This window comes from Oryza sativa, chromosome 7 (assembly GCF_034140825.1).
Source record: "Oryza sativa Japonica Group chromosome 7, ASM3414082v1".
NCBI classification, from domain to species: Eukaryota; Viridiplantae; Streptophyta; class Magnoliopsida; order Poales; family Poaceae; genus Oryza; species Oryza sativa.
Window position 1 is genome coordinate 21,279,751 of NC_089041.1, and position 19,966 is coordinate 21,299,716.

Genomic DNA, 19,966 nt, shown 5'->3' on the forward strand with positions numbered 1-19,966 from the left:
CGCCTCCTTTTCCCTCATCAATTGCCGCGACGCTCCTTCTCCCAGCCAAGGTGAACGGATCCTCTTCCTCCTCGGCCACCTCGCCGGCGTCCGGCGAGAGACCCAACAAGATCGCCGCCTCCGTCTCGATCCTGCGACCGGTGGCGTCCCGATCGCAGGAGAGGCCCTGCCAGTCTGCTCTCTGCTGCCATAGGTGGTGGAGATGTGGATCAGTATATGTAAGTTCAGTTCAGGTATGTATGTTTCATCTGGTAATTAATTTGGTTTATTCCCAACAAATTTGCTACCAATTTCACTACAAATAGTGTACAATATGTCGAGTTGTTTACATCTTATAGACCTGCATGTAACGTAGACGAATCAGGTCTCTCCTTTATAACAACCAGAGATCACTACTCCGTACTGTTTTATCAACTTGGTTAGACGCTTGTTGACTGATATGCGTATTCCAATTGATATGATACAGGGCGTTACACTTGTGTGTTTCTAAGTCGACTGATCGCTCACAAAGAAAGGGCACATTCTTATTGATGTATATTTTATTTTCCATGGGAGATGTAGCCACTTTTTCCTTCTAAGAAGAATGTTTAAGGGCCTGTTTAGATCCATTTGGAATGGTAAATGGCAAATGGTAAAAGTTTTGGTGGCAAAAGTTTTGTCATTGCAAAAGTACTAGTTGGTGTTTAGATGCATGCTAAAGTTTTGCCATTCTAGCACTAAAGTGAGAGAGAGAAAGAGAGAGGGAGTGGTCCCAAAGCACTTTTTGGCACAATTTGCTACTATGGACTAGCAAATGCTAAATGCCAAATTGCCAACTTTTGCTACTAGTGTTTAGATCCAAAATGACAAAAAGTGCTACAAAATGGCAAAACTTTTGCCATTTTGGAGGATCTAAACAGGGCACATCTTTTCCCATGTTTGTCAGGTGGAGATATATAAATTAGAGATCAGACAATGAAGGGCCTATTTAGATCCATTTGGAATGGCAAATGGTAAATGGCAAAAGTTTTGGTATTGCAAAAGTACTAGTTGGTGTTTAGATGCATCCTAAACTTTTGCCATTCTAGTACTAAAGTGAGAGAGAGAGAAAGAGAGAGGGAGTAGTCCTAAAGCACTTTTTGGCACAATTTGCTACTATGGACTAGCAAATGCTAAATGCCAAATTGCTAAGTTTTACTACTAGTGTTTAGGTCCAAAATGACAAAAAGTGCTTCAAAATGGCAAAACTTTTGTCATTTTGAAGGATCTAAACAGGGCCGAAGTCACAACATACCCCTGATCGTGGTCGCATGCATTAAGGCATCCATGCATGTATGTTATTTCATTATATTGATATCTCTAATTTCATCTTTTATTGCATTCTAGTGCATGAAGTCGCGCATGCGTGTGACTATCACTATCTTTTCTGATTAGTGTTTAAGAATAATCTATTACTGATATTATGTCACTGAAGAATTTGTTGTGAAAATATATAAAATATATGTTTGTTTTAAGATAGAAATATATGTTTTTATCATTTCTCTCAACCATACAAACATTTTTTCTTTATTTCTTATGCGTCTCTTCGTTGCTCTATATCCCTCTCCCACATATGGAGACATGGAAAGCTCTATAACACCCTCTTTTATCCAATGGCTGAAATTTATTCTCTTGTTTTGTTTGCTTGTTGATCTAACGGTTATTATTTATTAGATGATATGGCTCATTCTTCTTATGTTTTGGGATTCTCTTTTCAAGAGTTAAGATATATGTGTCCATCCATCCATCTATCTATCTATACAGACATATACTAATTAGATTAGTTACTTCTAAGAAGCTACTACTTTTATTAGAAAGATCTAACCATTAATTTGTTAGATCCTATTGTCGTGAACGTAGATCATGTGTGTAGAGTCCAAATGAAATAAATCATGCAACTAGAAATAGAATGGTGATTCTATTTAAAATAACTTATTTTATAAATATTATCTGTCAAACTAGGATCTTGATGACTATATGAAAATTCAAAAACACTATATTTTAAAATAGAGAGGGTAAGTTGTAACTGATGTGAACTCTTATTTTAATATGAACAGCCTTGAAAGTAAACAACACGTTTAAAATACTACTAAAATATTAATATCTAGCAATAGCATGTGCAACCCAAAGGTTACGAATCTTTGTCTATAGGAATAGTATATGTGGAGTATATATGCACATGTTCATCATTGCAAAGATCAAAAGTGATCGAGTTAATAACTAATATAATGCATTGTGAAAGCTCTTTAGTTGGCAGCTGCTGACTAGTCAATGGACAATGGAGGTTTGTAGTCAACGGTCAAAGTCAACACTAACCCCGCTTATCTATGTATACCTACTGAACTGGAGCAGCCTGTACTACTACTCCGGCTGAATTATCTCTTCTCCGGCGATGACTCTCGCCGCGATCCTCCTCCTCGTCCTCGCCCTGGTCGCGCCGCCGCTTGCCGCCGCCGCCGTCCTCGACGACGGCGGCGGCGGCCACCGCCCGCCGTTCCACATGTGCGGGATGGTGCAGGGTCGGTTCGCTCCCAACAGCTCGTACGAGGCCAACCTGCGGCGTGTCGCCGCCACGCTGCCAGCCATGGTGGCGAACGGATCCTCCTCCTCCTCCTCCGGCGTCGATGTCCTCGTCGGCGAGCGGCCCGACCAGATCTCCACGTCGGCCTTCTGCGGCGCCAACTCGTCGGCGGCGCCGGAGTACTCCGACTGCGGCGCCTGTGTCGAAACATGATTTCGGCAATAATAAAAGGGGGTAGCGCACGAGACCTAAAAGTGGATGGATGCGGAGACAAAGGATTTAGACAGGTTCAGGCCCTCTCAATGAGAGGTAATACCCTACTCCTGTTTGGGGGTTTGAATCCGCCGGGTGTGTATTGATCTGACGATCAGGTTATGTCATATCTGCCCCCTAGAGGGCCTCCTGCCCACCTTATATAGGATGGGGGGCAGGATTACAAGATAGAAACCTTAACCAATACGGTATCGGTTTCCTAAATCAGGACTTTAGGCCGTTCCGTAATATACAAGGAAACGTAACACCCAAGTCATGATCTGTTACATATTACATAGATATAAGTTATCCCCTATAACTAGTCGGATAACCATGCCCTGTGGGTATGGGGTACCCATAATATCCACAGTAGCCCCTGAGACCTTCGCAGTCGAAAAGATAATCTTCTCTCGAACCAGATTACTCCAAAGCCGAGTGCTTCAATCATCTTTGTCATGGTCTCCCGAGTACTTTTACCAAATCTGAAGACTGTGGAGGGCTGAAAAATAAAGTCAGGTGCATCGAATAGATGCACCTAATAGGTGTAGCCCCCCGACAATGTGGTTAATTGAACAAACCAAGCATATAGTCAAGGAATAAATAATCCAACCAACCAAGTGGTTTTGATAATCGTAATCAACCAAGTGACTTGATATCAATATATAGTATATGCGGTGTGAATCCTCCAAATAACATGATCCGAGTGATATACCAAAATAGCTATAAAAAAGCTCGTATATTGTGAATAAAGAAATTTCCAAAGTATTGGGCATACGCCATGCGCACACTGCTTTAACAGATGTGCTTAAGTCCCTAGAAGACACATGGTTTCACCACACCTGGAAATATATGGCATATGTGGTGTAAAATCCGAGTAAATAAACTCATAAAGGATTTACCAACCGCCTAGAAAAATGACCATAATATATAATCAGCCTAAGCCATAATATTGGTCAATAAAAATGCACACTTACGTGGCAAAAAGCAATGATATTATATCCAATCAATTGCTTGATAAACCCAAACAGCACCTTGACTATATAAAAAAGTCAGCGGGGCAGCTATGTAAAGCTTTACTGTTTGACACATTTTAAGATGCATCGTACCAACTCCTAAAAAGTCGAGTAACTGCGGTATAAAAGGATTTTAAGGTATTGGGCACTTGATCACGCGCACTTTGGCCTAAGCGAAAAGTGCCTAAGTCCCTAAAAGAACGTGACAGGCCACACCTGAAAATATGGGCTGCAGACATATTAGGCCTAGGCCAAAACATATGCCTTCGACACCCTTTAAAGGATGACGCATATAACATGCTCCCGAGTAATAAATCTTCCGGGTAATATAGATCAAGCGTAGCTCATATGAATAGCTTCTGATCTAAATGATTATCCCTTATGGGATACTCCAAAATAAATATAATAATTGAATCCCGACTGGCGCAAGTATTCGGTTGATAGCCCTTACGGGGAATAATAATTGGTCCAGTCTTTGAGCATAGAAAATAGACTCATGACTATGAATCCATGTGGAATGTATCCGGAACAAGTCCAAATTGGAGATATAATCCTCACGCTTGAGTTGATGAGCCCCTGAGCATATAGCTTGTCCTTCTGTCATAGTCAAAATTGTTTATTGGCAATAGCTGACGCAGTCGGCATGGAGATGAAATGACCAACATGAAGACGAAATTGCTCATCAAAAGTAACGGAAGATGTCATTGGTAGTAAAAAACAGTGACACCAATCAAAGATAATGAAGTTGCACAGCCGTGGAGGCGAAGAAACCAATCGGCAGCAGACAAGTCAGCCAACAGTGAAGATGAAGGCATCCAGCAACATCGACAAAATTGAGCGGCCATGGTGGCGAAATAATCAGTCGGTGACAGATGAGGCAGCCGGTGAAGAAGATGAAGATGCCCATTAGTGGCGACATAATAAGCCATCCGTGAAGGCGAGGATACCAGTCGGTGGTGACGAAAGCAAGCCGACGGTGAAGATGTAGACACGTATCAAAGGCAATAACGAAATCCACCAATCATGAAAATGAAGAAAATAGTCGACGACGACAAAGGCAACCGTCAGTAGCAACAGAGATGATCGACTATGATGACGAAATTGCTCATCAAACAGTAGTAGAGTGGGCAATGTTGAAGAGGCTTGACAGTATGTTGATGAAGATGACGATGTTGGTGATCCAGCCAATAGCAGTGTAGCAACCAATGATAATGACAAAGACGCTCATCAGCATTTGCATAGTAGGTCAACCATGAAGGTGAAATAATAAGTCGGCGAAAACATAATCATCCATTAGCAACAGCGGAGATGTCAGGGCCGATGAAGCAGAGGTGCTGGTGATGATGTCAGTGACAATAATCCATCAAATTAATGTTATAGCTGTTGTAGATGCTTCACTTGGAGGAGAGTTGGTGTTGTTGTCCAACTCGTCCAAACCGAAATATTTGAAGTTGTTGAAGTAGAATGTCTGCTCCGAAGCAAAGATGAAGATAATGACTCCTGGAGTTGACTCGTTGGTTGATGAATTGATTTCTTCAGCTTGACATAAAATTTGTCAAATTTTGAGCCTTATATTTGTGTAGCCCCTGACTCTTTGATTAGTTGGGAAACAACTGAACATAGAGTCGAGAACTGTAGCTTCTTGTCGTCGAATAGTCATTGCTTGATTGAAGATATGTGTTGAAGATGTCCAAGTAGAAATCCTGAATATTGGAGAGCCACTTGTTGTAGTAAAATAACATGGCATTGCATGCCGAGATGTCGAGGTTCACAAAGACGTCGTGGTTGGTGAAGTAGTAAAACTTGCGAAGTAGCAACAATAGAGTTTGCCGGTGCCGAAGATAATAAAGATGAAGTCGCTCCACCATGATGACAAAGTTGTATTGCCGTAATGAAGTGAACACAAGTCGGCGGCAACAGAAGCAAACCGGTAGTGAAGACGCGCAGTTGTGAAGATAAAAGCACAAGTCGGCGGCGGCATAATCAGTCGGCGACGGAAGATGATGATGTCCATCAGTAGTGGTAGCTGTATAAACCAGACGTAGAGGTAAGGGCACTAATCAGCAACAGACGAGACGACCGGCGATTAAGATGTAGATGCCCAACAACGGCGGCATAATAGGCCAGCCGTGCAGACGGAAACACCAGTCGGCGGCGATGGAGGCAGGCCGGTGGTGGAGTCGTAGACGCCCAACAACGACGGCATAATAGGCCAGCCGTGCAGACGGAAACACCAGTCGGCGGCGATGGAGGCAGGCCGGTGGTGGAGTCGTAGACGCCCAACAACGACGGCATAATAGGCCAGCCGTGCAGACGGAAACACCAGTCGGCGGCGATGGAGGCAGGCCGGTGGTGGAGTCGTAGACGCCCAACAACGACGGCATAATAGGCCAGCCGTGCAGACGGAAACACCAGTCGGCGGCGATGGAGGCAGGCCGGTCGGTGAAGACGTAGACGCCCATCAACGGTGGCATAATAGGCCAGCCGTGCAGGCGGAAACACCAGTCGGCGGCGGACGAGGCGGCCGGTCGGTGAAGATGTAGACGCCCAACAACGGCGGCATAATAGGCCAGCCGTGCAGGCGGAAACACCAGTCGGCGGCGGTCGAGGCGGCCGGTCGGTGAAGACGTAGACGGTCAACAACGGCGGCATAATAAGCCAGCCGTGCAGGCGGTGACACCAGTCGGCGGCGGACGAGGCGGCCGGTCGGTGAAGACGTAGACGCCCAACAACGGTGGCATAATAGGCCAGCCGTGCAGGCGGAAACACCAGTCGGCGGCGGCGAAGGCAAGCCGGTCGGTAAAGACGTAGACGCCCAACAACGGTGGCATAATAGGCCAGCCGTGCAGGCGGAAACACCAGTCGGCGGCGGCGAAGGCAAGCCGGTCGGTGAAGACGTAGACGTCCAACAACGGCGGCATAATAGGCCAGCTGTGCAGGCGGAAACACCAGTCGGCGGCGGCGAAGGCAAGCCGGTCGGTGAAGACGTAGACGCCCAACAACGGCGGCATAATAGGCCAGCCGTGCAGGCGGTGACACCAGTCGGCGGCGGACGAGGCGGCCGGTCGGTGAAGACGTAGACGCCCAACAACGGCGGCATAATAGGCCAGCCGTGCAGGCGGAAGCACCAGTCGGCGGCGGACGAGGCGGCCGGTCGGTGAAGACGTAGACGCCCAACAACGGCGGCATAAAGGCCAGCCGTGCAGGCGGAAACACCAGTCGGCGGCGGCGAAGGCAAGCCGGTCGGTGAAGACGTAGACGCCCAACAACGGCGGCATAATAGGCCAGCCGTGCAGGCGGAAGCACCAGTCGGCGGCGGACGAGGCGGCCGGTCGGTGAAGACGTAGACGCCCAACAACGGCGGCATAATAGGCCAGCCGTGCAGGCGGAAGCACCAGTCGGCGGCGGACGAGGCGGCCGGTCGGTGAAGACGTAGACGCCCAACAACGGCGGCATAAAGGCCAGCCGTGCAGGCGGAAACACCAGTCGGCGGCGGCGAAGGCAAGCCGGTCGGTGAAGACGTAGACGCCCAACAACGGCGGCATAATAGGCCAACCGTGCAGGCGAAAACACCAGTCGGCGGCGGACGAGGCGGCCGGTGGTGATGTTCTGACTGATCCATTCCTAGAGCGTAAGAGATAAGCTTAAAGCCATGAATCCCTTTTATGCATATCTGGATCTGGATCCTGCAGAACAAACATATAGGATGAGTAGTATCTGATATAAATATAATACTCGAGAAAAAATCAAGTATTTTAAAATATTTATAAATATGTATTTCTCCTCTTGTCAATTTTGATTTCCCCGAGCAGATGACTCATTACGTTTAAACGCTCTGCCCAACTAGTCATAGCCACCAAGCACTGGGAGTCGGCCTAAGCACTTCCCAAACATGCATATGAGTGACATGAGTTCGTCATTAATGGAACAAAGTTTCACGGATCGGAGTTTACTACTCGGGTACTTTTGCAATTATTAAGAGCAGAAAATAAATTTATCTCATCTCTATGCTTTTGATTTATTCCGAATAATACTTAGCACCTTGCGTTACTCGGTCCATCCAACGAGCCCCCGGGTGCTAGGAATCGGCCCAAAGGCAACCATCCATTGGCAAACCAAACGGAAAGCATAGGAAGATAGAACTCCATAACTCGATAGGTACTTTTGTACTCAGATTATGTCGCAAGCAATCAAGATAAATATTATAAAAAATATGATATAACATCTGTAGCCCCCGACTCACTACTCAATGGAAGACCAATTGGTGTAGTGAGGCAGAGGAAAAGGAAAAATATCATATAAAGAATAAAATAAATGATGACTTAGCTTTGTAATATTCCCCTTGGTGATGGCAGAAGTGGCCAATGTGGGAACAAAGTCGTCCATCAATAACAATGAAGACACCAGTCGGCGGCGACGAAGGCGGTCGACGGTGAAAGCGAAGACGCCCAACAGCGGCGGCATAATAGGCCAGCCGTGTAGGCGGAGGCACCAGTCGGCGGCGATGGAGGCAGGCCGGCGGTGAAGATGACGATGCCCATCAACGGTGGTGTGACCAACCGACCGTATAGGCGGGGACACCAGTCGGCGGCGACGGAGGCAGGCCGGTGGTGAAGTCGTAGACGCCCAACAGCGGCGGCATAATAGGCCAGCCGTGTAGGCGGAGGCACCAGTCGGCGGCGACGGAGGCAGGCCGGCGGTGAAGTCGTAGACGCCCAACAGCGGCGGCATAATAGGCCAGCCGTGTAGGCGGAGGCACCAATCGGCGGCGACGGAGGCAAGCCGGCGGTGAAGTCGTAGACGCCCAACAGCGGCGGCATAATAGGCCAGCCGTGTAGGCGGAGGCACCAATCGGCGGCGACGGAGGCAGGCCGGCGGTGAAGTCGTAGACGCCCAACAGCGGCGGCATAATAGGCCAGCCGTGTAGGCGGAGGCACCAATCGGCGGCGACGGAGGCAAGCCGGCGGTGAAGTCGTAGACGCCCAACAGCGGCGGCATAATAGGCCAGCCGTGTAGGCGGAGGCATGGACGCCCATGAACGGTGGTGTGACCAACCAACCGTATAGGCGAGGACACCAGTCGGCGGCGACGGAGGCAGGCCGGCGGTGAAAGCGTAGACGCCCAACAGCAGCAGCATAATAGGCTAGCCGTGTAGGCGGAGGCACCACTCGGCGGCGACGGAGGTAGGCCGGCGGTGAAGTCGTAGACGCCCAACAGCGGCGGCATAATAGGCCAGCCGTGTAGGCGGAGGCACCAATCGGCGGCGACGGAGGCAAGCCGGCGGTGAAGTCGTAGACGCCCAACAGCGGCGGCATAATAGGCCAGCCGTGTAGGCGGAGGCACCAATCGGCGGCGACGGAGGCAAGCCGGCGGTGAAGTCGTAGACGCCCAACAGCGGCGGCATAATAGGCCAGCCGTGTAGGCGGAGGCATGGACGCCCATGAACGGTGGTGTGACCAACCAACCGTATAGGCGAGGACACCAGTCGGCGGCGACGGAGGCAGGCCGGCGGTGAAAGCGTAGACGCCCAACAGCAGCAGCATAATAGGCTAGCCGTGTAGGCGGAGGCACCACTCGGCGGCGACGGAGGTAGGCCGGCGGTGAAGTCGTAGACGCCCAACAGCGGCGGCATAATAGGCCAGCCGTGTAGGCGGAGGCACCAATCGGCGGCGACGGAGGCAAGCCGGCGGTGAAGTCGTAGACGCCCAACAGCGGCGGCATAATAGGCCAGCCGTGTAGGCGGAGGCACCAATCGGCGGCGACGGAGGCAGGCCGGCGGTGAAGTCGTAGACGCCCAACAGCGGCGGCATAATAGGCCAGCCGTGTAGGCGGAGGCACCAATCGGCGGCGACGGAGGCAGGCCGGCGGTGAAGTCGTTGTTGTTATCAGCAATGGCGGTGGCGAAGACAAGCCGGCAGAGTGGACTCGCGGCCGATCGACCGGAAAGCTGAGACGCCTCGAGTCTATGACCAGCATCAATCGCCTCAATAGTGCCGCGTAATTATATGCGAACAACAACAAAAAATAGCAAGAGATTAATCTGGGATTAAAAATCAGTACGATAAATAATGATAAAAATCAGATTGAGTTTCCCCCTGACTGATTTGGATCAAGTCAGAGAAGAGGAGCTTGAAGAAGTGGTCGACGGAAAGGAAGTGAAAACTCCCAAAGCGAAAACGAAGTCGGCGACTCATGAAATTGATTCCATCGCGCTTGTTGATAGGAAACTCGACGCAACCCCTACCTGGCGCGCCAACTGTCGAAACATGATTTCGGCAATAATAAAAGGGGTAGCGCACGAGACCTAAAAGTGGATGGATGCGGAGACAAAGGATTTAGACAGGTTCAGGCCCTCTCAATGAGAGGTAATACCCTACTCCTGTTTGGGGGTTTGAATCCGCCGGGTGTGTATTGATCTGACGATCAGGTTATGTCATATCTGCCCCCTAGAGGGCCTCCTGCCCACCTTATATAGGATGGGGGGCAGGATTACAAGATAGAAACCTTAACCAATACGGTATCGGTTTCCTAAATCAGGACTTTAGGCCGTTCCGTAATATACAAGGAAACGTAACACCCAAGTCATGATCTGTTACATATTACATAGATATAAGTTATCCCCTATAACTAGTCGGATAACCATGCCCTGTGGGTATGGGGTACCCATAATATCCACAGCCTGCGTCGCCAAGGCGCTCCGGTACGCGCGGCGGCTGTGCGGGTATAGCAGGCGCGCCATGGTCGACCTCGGCGCCTGCCGCGTCAGCTACCACGACGTCGGACGCGTGGAGCTGGAGATACAAGCTTCATTAGCCGTTCGCATCTTCGACGAGCGTGAGTGATCTGCTACTGCTAGCTCGATAGATATAATTATACTGTGATTTTGTTCGCCTTAATTCAGTACTGATTCCAGAATTTCAGATAGACTTTGCTTCATCCGAATCAACATTTTAGTCGTTTTCTTTTCCAGATACTTCATCTTGGTGGAGAATTGTTTTGACCCATGATTTCCCTATGATGGTGGTGTTCCAAGTGATCGGAGTCGCCTGGGTTCTGTTCATGTTCCTCCAGGAATGGCGAGACGGTAGAAGGAGAAGAGCCCAGGCCAATCGGCTGCCATAGGTGGGAGGTTCAGTTCAGGTATGTTTCATCTGGTTTTGTTTATTCCCAACAAGAATTCGAAAAGTTCGTTATAATATCATAGAATGTTTCAACTTGGTTGAAATGCAAATATAATGTAGACAAGTTAACCAGAGTTCTTTGAGATCTTGGTCGGATTCTTGACTGATATCCATATTCCATTTGATACAGGGTTTCAACTTCTGTTTGTAATTCGACCGATCGGCTGATCCTGAACAAGCAAATCCATTTGCGGCAAAAGAAAAGGGCCCATATATTTCCATACAAGATTGTACATTCAGAAATTGATAGGGACTGTTTCCTTGTTCCTCCGATTTATCAAATGGAAAAGGCGATATACTGATACTCCGTATAATGTTGGAGACTGGAGAGTGCGGACTGATAAATATGCAGATACAGAAATCAATGTAGGGCTGTAGGCATCACTTGCGATGTCACCTTGTTATTGTTTATTATAGAAAAAGTCCAATATGACTCCCTCAACTGTAGGTTGGATCTGATCTTTATTCCTCAACCGTAAAACCAGGTATAACGACTCCTTCAATTGCTTAGACTGTGTTCGAACCCTCACTCCCTGGCACAGAAAACGGATGAGCGATTAGCACGTGATTAATTAACTATTTGCTTTTTTAAAAAAAATGGATTAATATGATTTTTTGAAGCAACTTTCGTATAGAATTTTTTTTTGCAAAAAACGCACCGTTTAGTAGTTTGAAAACCATGCGTGCGGAAAATGAGGGAGGAAAGTTGGGAACCGGAGGTAAAGAACGCAGCCTTAAACCAGAATAATTTAACTCCCAGGGTAGTTTGAGAGCGATTTTGGCTAAGGTGGCTCATTGACCCTGGTCAACTGGCTGACTCAGCATGTGGGGTTCATATGCCAACGCATCATCTTCCTCTCTATCTCTCCCCACCCACTCAAGCTCGTCGGCGTCTGACGCAAATAGGCGAGGCTTTCCCATGCCGCTACCCGATCTCACCGTCGCCCTGCGTGGTGGAGGGCAAAGGGCGGGGATCCCCTTTCGCCTACCTCCGCTTCGATGGCATGTTGCTCAGGCAAGAGCGCGAGTATGACGACGCCGTCGAACAAGTAGACTCTGCCATGCCGATGACGTAGCAGCGGAGGAATGAGCTCGAGATGGAATAGTTTGGCGCAGGAGACTAGAGGTCTATGACAGTTTAGGGCTTGACATCAGTTGAAGGAGCTCTGATACCCAACTAGCCTCCTAGAGCAGATCCAACACAAAATTCTCCACGTACGCCGGTGTCTACTCCTTGTCACAATGTTGTCATTGGCCTCACTTGATCCCCCTCATGATCAAGCAGATATGGAAGGCGGCTTGGAAAAAGAATATGGATAGAGAGAGGTAGTCCACACTGTTGCGTCCCAAGCGAAGGACTACACCGACCATGGGTCCTGCCATTCATTCAACTTCCTGTCACAACGCCTCCCTCACCTTGCATGGCCACAATCACTATGTTGACCTCACCAAATGCTACAGGGCATGGAGGACGCCATCAACCAAGGTGCCACCCCTATTGTCACACCCCAATCCGGCACCGCCGTACAATGCCGCCTGACAGGAGCGTGTCGTAGGAATAACGGCGCGAACCGCTTCCTACGAAACCGCGATCTCAGTACCAGTACCAGGACATAGTGCTGGTACCCACGGTGACAAATATGAATCATTGCAAATCCTTAAAATAAATAGAGGACTTATTTACCTTAACTTAGGTTGCAGCTCAGGACAGCCTGAGAATACAACCGAAGACACAGACGAGGAAACACCAGCAACAGCAGCAGCAGCGGAACCAATGGTCTAACACCCAACACCACAGGCGACGGCTAGGAACCAGGACGAAACCCTATTCTTCAATTCACTTCATCTTCAGCTTCAGGACGGAGGAACTATATATATTTATATAGAGCAAGGGTGAGTACTTTCGTACTCAGCAAGTCACGGGAACTTAGGTGTTTAATGCAAGCTTGGAAGAGAGGCAAGGTTGTTTTGCAAATCCTTTGTTTAAAATCATTTTTGAAATCACTAAGTGATTTATTTCTTTTTAAGTTTGGGTCGAAAAGGAGACTTGCGTCTCGATTCGACTTAAGAGATGCTTTTCAACAACTCAAATGGTAATGTACCGACCCCCCGAGTCAGATCATTACTTATCGGCTCCCAGAGCCATTTCACTTGATTAATCAGCTCCCAGAGCCTTTTTCATTTTCTCGGACTCCCAGAGTCTAGCTGCCCAGCAGCACAACAATCCGCTTCCACTCAGGAAGCCTAGTCTATGATGCCCGCAGACATCCCGAATCACACAGATTCGTTTCCGACCACTCAGGTCATCCATCTGCCATTCAGGCTGATTCTGGTAACGATTCCCACACCACAACAACTTTTCACAAAGCACAGGCAATCAAATCTACGCAACGGGAACCACCTCACATCCGCCCATGACCGTGGGCACGGCTGTTCGAACAGTTAGTTAACCTCTGCAGAGGGGTACGCTTTACCCACAAGACACGAACTTACTCCAGACACTGGCCGGTGTCAGAGGCTCGCGACAAAGCCTTTCCCAAGCCGACCCAGGGTTACCTCATGCCACATAGAAGGATCAAATCCTCACGTAAGTATAGGCCATTTTAAGCATTCACAAATCAATTCCAACCACCTTGATCGGTAAGTGAGCAAGCTTCTCATCCTTGCCTTACCAGGAACCCGGTTTGTCCGACCCCGCCCCGGCGTTCCCAACTATTGGCATGCGAGGTTTCCCTGAACCGACTAGTTACTTAGCCAGGGTGTCCCATTCCACCTTGTGGTTGCACTTTGATTATGCTCGATGAGTTTCCCACAGGAATCGGTCTTTATATGCGAATACGGGACAGCGCCACGTAGGCACGGCTCCCGCATCGCGAGTTTTCGCAATTCATTTTATTTTCAAACACACCGACACCACATGTCGGGTTTTCAAGGCTTCACAAACCCATTTCCCAAGTTTTCGACAATCAACGGTGTATGTGGGATATTTGGTATGCGCGCTCAGAGAGCACGGATACCGAAGTACCACAAGGGTGGAGCAACAAGGAATCAGGGTAGTACAACCTACAGGAATTAGTGCGACTACTGGGTAGGTCCGTCGGTTTGGCATGCAAACCGAGGCCAAGCAAGTTAAACGTGAGTGATTCTAATGAAGCAAGTTGCAAACAAAATAATAATGACTTTCCAATTATAGGAGCAATTGATCAAAGGGTGACTTGCCTTGCTCAAAGTCTTCACGAAGCTTCACGAATCTTCGAGAAAACCCGCGGTTGACGGAAATCCGGTAACCACAACTATACGCAAACAATTGAAAACCTAGACAAAAGACCAAGAAAAAGACCCTATTTAGACTAAATAATAGTGCCATTAAATAGATCTCAATTTTACGGAATTACTGGAAGTGGAACGGGGTCAATCGGATGAGCGGTTGGGAATATATGGATTTTCGAAGTTTATTGGATTTACTAATCAAAGGAAAAAGGACTTAATAATTTATTAAACCCTTTTTGGAAAGAAATTGAAGGAGGGATGTGATTTAGACTCCCTCGGGCGGCTTGGGCGCGGCCCGAGAGGAGAGGCGCGGCTCGGCCGAACTAATGGGCCGGCCGGCCCGGAGAGGCGGCCCAAGGGGCGCGGGGAGAGTGAGGGAGAGAGAGGGCCGGTGGGCCGAGTCCACCTTGTGGGGTCCCGAGTGGGGCCCGCTTGTCGGTGGCGCGGCTCACCGTGGGAGCGGTGCATGCGGCGCGCGCTAGTGTTCGGATAGGAGTGGCGCGCAGTTTGGTGCACCGGGTGGACCGAAGGGTGGCGGGCCCACGCGCAGCCGTTAGGCTCTCCATGCACCGAGCGCACGCGAGCGGGGACGAGGCTGGCGGGTTGACTTGGTCTAGCCGACGTGGCGCCTACGTGGCGGTCGCGTCGGATGGCGAGAGGAGGAAGACGAAGGCCGGCCGAGATGGACGGCGGACGGCGGCGCGCGTCGGCGGGGCGGTGCGAGGCACGGCGGGAGGAGGGAATACCACCGGAGCGACGAGCGGATCGAGGAGGAGTGAGCCTACGGGACGGATTAGAAGGGGAAGGGCCGACGACGACGAATCACGGCAGAGGTCACCGCCGGTGAGGGAAAGAGGAAAACTCGCCGGGAGAGGAGAGGGATCGATTCACGGTGGTGAGAGCATATCCGGGGTTCAAGGAATCCTTTTCTGGCACCGGATGGGACGGAGGAGCACCGAGGAGAGCCGGCGACGAGCGGCGGCCTCCGGGAGCGGACGGCAATGGCGGCGAGGCCATGCCGGGCGGCGGCGGGGCTCGGGGCAGCGTCCACGCGCGTTTGGGAAGGTCTAGGCTAGCAAATGCGCAAGCTAGGGGGGAGAGGAAGAGTAGGGAGGGAGAACGGGGGCTACCGCGTCGGGAGATCGCCGGGAAGAGCGTCCGACAGCACAGGCGGGATCACCTCGGTCTCGGGCCGGGGAAGGGGAGGGAGAGAGGGCGACCAGAGTCCTCTTTGGCTCCGCGCGCACGCCGTCTTCCCGGCACACGCGACGGCGGAGGAAGGCGAGGATGGCGGCAGCAAGGCGGCGATGGCACTGCAGCGGTGGAGACTGAAGCGGGAGGGATTGAGAGGAGGGACTCGGCTTTATAGTGGAGGCGAGGTCGGTTCGCGCGGGAGGTCGGTTCAAACCGACCTTGGGGCGGTCAAGGCGACAACTGGCGGTCGTGCTCGGAGCTAGCGGCCAATCGGCGGCAGAGGCGGTCACGGGCGTGACGCTGGCTAAGGAAAAAGGTGAAAAGAGGAGGGAAACGAGCTTTGCTCTCTTGCTATTTTGGGAGGAAGGAGGATGTGAGAATGAGAGAGAGGAGCACGAGCTCTGTCTCCTGGTTTTGGAAGGATGCGGCATGGGGGCATCGGAGCCAGGCGATGACAGTGGCGACGTCGGCAAAAGGCGAGCGGGGCCGGGCGGCTGCGCGGCGCAGGCGCGGCAGGGCTGACGGCGGCAGCGACCGGCCGGTCGGCCACGCGCGCGCGCGCGGGAAAGAGCGAAGGCGGTGGCGGGTTTGAACGACAAAGAAGCAGCGCGGAGCGCGGGCGAGAGAGAGCGAGAGAAAACGAGAGAGAGAGATCGGGGGAGAGAGAGGCACTTTCTCTCAGGCAGGGCACGTGCAACGCACGTGAGGAGGGGAGCGGGCTGAAAGGAGATGGGCCGGGGAAGAAGAGTCGGCCCACCGAGCCAGAGGGAGGTAAAATAGACTTTCATAGAGAAGGCTGATTTGGAGAGAATTGGAGTTTGGATTTGGATTCAAATTCGATATTCAAACTCGAGGGTTCAGGGAGGAATCAAGGAAGGCTCAAGATAGAGTTTGGCATTTTTGGGAATTGGGAGCGAGCGTTTAGCGAGGATTCAAAGGATGCGACTGAATTTCGGAATTTGATTTGGAGACTTGAATCGGAAGAGGAATTTGAGGTGGAGGATTTTGATTTCGATGAGAGGGAACAACGGGATTTGAAATGAGATCTTGGCACGACATAGACTCGCACAAAAAGAACGAAAATTTTCGCAATTAGGATTTTGCCGAATTAGTTTTTAACGTCTCACGAAAAGCGGAGCGTTACACCTATGGCCCTCTTCACTGTTACCTGGGTGACGACCCCCTCCTCGCGCTACCTGTAGGTGTAGCAGGTGTTGCCTCGAGGGGAGAAAGGGGGAGAGAGGAGAGAGTGAATGAGGAAGGAGATGAGTGTAGCCATTTACATGTGGGTATCATATTTCTTAATTTTTTGATGACTGGGTTATACGTGGACATCATGTCAGCTGAAACCATCCTCACAATAGTTGAGGGAGTCATTTTACACAATTTAAATAGTTGAAGAGATCAATATACCCGCTTTTACGGTTAAAAGATATAAATCAGATCCGACCTATATTTGAGGGACTCAAATGGACTTTTTCCAGTAATCTTTGTGGTCGTCTATTGTAGGCGGAGTTCTATCCTAGCAATCTGGGCCCAGAACAGCCCATCAGAGCATATACTCGTAGCATATGGGCCGTTATTTCTTATTTGGTTGTGGAAAAGTATATCTGAGATCTCTCATCTTGTCACTGAATTACAAAATCGTCCCTGACATCACATGTTGGGGGAAGAGAGGGAGATGGAGAGGGAGAGGGGAAAGGGTATAAAGAAGCTAAGGTTTCACTGACATGTGGGCCCTACGTGGGTCCTACACTAACTCAGTTGCCACGTCGGACAAAACCAGGGTCAACCAGAGTTAATATTGTCTAAGGACTCAGAGTGATCCGGTTTTATAAGTTAAGGGATGCCATATACTCCCTCCATCCATAAAAGTTACACATATTACTTTTGACACTAAGACCAAGGAGAAATTAAGTCACCTTAGATGTTACAAAATCAATGAGTGAATGCAAGCATGCAACCAATGAGTATTTAGATGACTCCTTAGGTTCTAATAAAATATTTAATTTATCTCTTCATTTAAGTCTTGAATGTATAAAGACTATAAATAGAAACAACTTATTTGGAAAAACTTAAATGTGAAATAGGTGTAACTTTTGTGGATGGAGGGAGTATCTTGTTTTTGGGTTTAGGGACAATTTTGTAATTCGGTGACAAGATGAGAGACCTCAGATATACATTTTCCCTTGCTTGTGGAATGGGTTGAAAGTGTCAATTAGGCCTAGAGGGGGGGTGAATAGGCTAATTTAAAAATCAATTAAAAACGGAAGCAGTAATTTTTGGATATTTCCGAAATTTTCGGATATATCCGAAAATTTTTCGGAGTCAGCACAAATAGCAAAGTAAATCCTAGATCTAGTTGCCTACAACAAGAATATGCTAGCACATACAGCAACTAGACCTATAGCGGCTCAAACAAGCAAAGCTAGTGGAGAGGGAGGAAGTAAAGTCACCAAAGTTGAAGCTCATAAGGTTGTTCCCGAAGTTCGAATCCTTGAGGGGATTCTACTCTCCGTTGAGGAGCTCACTAAGAGCCGGGTCTTAGCTAACCCTTTCCTCAAAAGGTTGCACTAAGCACTCCTCCTTCCACTAAGGGTATCTCTTCCCTTTCGGAGGTAAGATCCGACCTTCACAAACTTCTCCCGGCCAACCACAAGTAGATCGGTGGCTCGGGAGCGACACCTAGCCGCCTAGGAGTCCTCAACCTCCAAGAGTAACAAATGAAGCAAAGAACTCCCGGAGATGATGCAAGTGCTCACAAATCTTCACGAAGTCAACAACAAGCACTCACAAAACTCGAATCCATAACTCTCACACACACACCTAATCCAAATCGAACACGGGTGAGAGGGGAAACAAGAAAGCAAGGCTCAAAAGGGCTAGAGAGAGAGAGCAAGCCAAGGGCACAAATGATTGAAATGGAACCAGCAGCCCTCACAAGTGAGGGGAGGGGGATATTTATAGCCACAGCCCAAATTCTGCCCGTTATGCACAATAATTGAGATTTTCGGATATTCCGAAAGATTTTCGGACATGTTCGAAAATTCCAGCTCAGCACCGACAGCAAAGTCAACGAAGTATTTTTCGGACATTCCGAAAACTTTTCGGACAAGTCCGAAAACAACAACATCGTTCTGGATGTTCTCGGAAAAGTCCGAAAATCACTTTCGGACAAGTTCGAAAATATACAGAAGCGAAATTGACTCTACTGATGATTTTCAGAAAATCCAAAAATCAGTTTCGGACAAGTCCGAAAATATACAGAACCACTTTTGCCTTCGCAGTCATTTTCGGAAAGTCCGAAAATCACTTTTGGACATATCCGAAAATTTCCAGAAGCGAAAATTTGGTTCTGTGTGTTTTCGGAAAGTCCGAAAATGAGTTTTGGAAAACTCCGAAAAAATCCAGAACACACCAAACTGAGGAGAAACACTTTTAAAAATAGATTTTGAGCACTTTGATCACTCCTCATATGTCAATGCATCATCCCTCTTAATAGTGCGACTTTCCTATTGACTCAAATGAAAAGAAAAGTTACAATATACTATTTGTCCTTTGCCACATCACATCTCATCAACGTATTTGGCGGGATATGCATTATGCTAATTCATTGAGGACATAACAACCCTCACATTTGCTTAAATAAAAATGTTAGTTCTCTCTAATCACATTGTAATTAATCATCAAAATTATTAGGGGCCTAGATGCACTTTCAGTTAACATTTTTCGTACTTGGGAGACTTGGTTGGTCCTGCTAAAATGGGGGAAAGCTAGAAGGCGCGTGCACGCCTCTAGTGCACACTTCCGGCGTAACTAACTCCGTTAGTTAACGCTAATGACAGTAATTAGAAAAGATTGTGAAGATTTTTTTCAGGAGATTTTTTTACTAACAGATTGAAAAATTTTTAAGTTAGATTTGATAACTTTCGACTTAAGATTTAAATTTTAGAGTCAAATTTTTAAAACTTTCAACTCAGATTTGAAAACTTTCAACTCGAAATTTGAAAACTTTCAACTCAGATTCAAAAACTTTCAAGTCTAGATTTGAAAATTTTGAAAACTTTCAACTTGAGATTTGAAAATTTTCAACTCGAGATTCGAAAACTTTCAAGTCCAAATTTGAAAATTTTGAAAACTTTCAACTTGAGATTTTAAAATTTTTAACTTGATATTTGAAAACTTTCAACTCGAGATTCGAAAACTTTCAAGTCTAGATTTGAAAACTTTCAACTTGAGATTTGAAAATTTTTAACTCGAGATTAAAAACTTTCAACTCGAGATTCGAAAACTTTCAAGTCCAAATTTGAAAATTTTAAGTTAAGATTTAAAAATTACTAGTAAAAATAGGAAACTAATCATTAGTAAACTAATTACGATTTTTTCTCCTACCCGTGCGGCAGCGAACTGCGAAAAAAGAAAAAAAAAAGAAATAGCGGTAGCTTGCGTTAAAAAAAAAAGAAAAGAAACGCGCGTGTGTGGGCCGTGTGGGCCGGAAGTGTGCGTCGGCAACGCGC

At 48.3% G+C, this 19,966-nt stretch overlaps 1 long non-coding RNA gene across 1 annotated transcript; it reads left to right on the forward strand.

Annotated features, from left to right (window-relative positions):
• Window positions 1–10,171: 10,171 nt before the first annotated feature.
• Window positions 10,172–11,557, forward strand: LOC112939555 (uncharacterized). The gene is made up of 3 exons (XR_003243269.2): window positions 10,172–10,638; window positions 10,775–10,944; window positions 11,116–11,557. It is a non-coding gene; the product is annotated as an uncharacterized lncRNA (long non-coding RNA).
• Window positions 11,558–19,966: the final 8,409 nt, after the last annotated feature.